Source organism: Gobio gobio (assembly GCF_949357685.1).
Source record: "Gobio gobio genome assembly, chromosome: 18".
Classification (NCBI taxonomy): Eukaryota; Metazoa; Chordata; class Actinopteri; order Cypriniformes; family Gobionidae; genus Gobio; species Gobio gobio.
The window spans coordinates 35,115,521-35,116,451 of record NC_137111.1 but is presented as its reverse complement, the minus strand read 5'-3'; positions in this window follow the sequence as shown (position 1 = coordinate 35,116,451).

Here is a 931-nt window from a genome sequence, read left to right as displayed (position 1 = left end):
AGTTGCGCAGCACACGCAAACCGCTATAAGATTAACTGCTTGACAATACAAATAAATAATCGATACATTGGTTTCCACAAGAATTAAGGTTTGACAACTATAAAGTCATGTAAAGCCTAAAATGAAATATTAAATTAAATATCGATTTTACAGGCTATAAGGAATTTTGCATGTTTTTATGTCCTACCTACTTCATGCTTTTTATACATCAGTGTATGTAAATGCTTAATTTTATTATCAAAGCTATGTAGTTATAGGCTGTAGTTATAATTGAGGGGGGCAAAACATAATAATGCAATACAATAATGATCGAGAGATATAAAGGGACGTACGGTAAACTCAAACGTTTCTCAAAAGCACACACACACACACACACACACACACACATATATATATATATATATATATATATATATATATATATATATATATATATATATATATATATATATATATATATATATATATATATATATATATATATACATATATATATATATATATATACATATATATATATATATACATATATATATATATATATATATATATATATATATATATATATATATATATATATATATATATATATATATATATATATATATATATATATATATATATATATATATATATATATATATATATATATATATATATATATATATATATATATATATAAATTATGTATGGGTAATTAAGTACTAGTAAATGTTCATCTTGAAATATTTCTAATAATGTAGAATTTATGTAATTTACAAATATTACAAATCAAATTATTAAAGATTTTAGAATTATACTACAAACTTTTTCTTTCTAAAACAACCGTTTTTCCAGCAAAGCTAACATGTTGGTAATTTGCCTTAGAAATTCATGTATCGAAATATGATAGCTACGATAAATTTGTAGGGTTAATAATCTACATATTCAA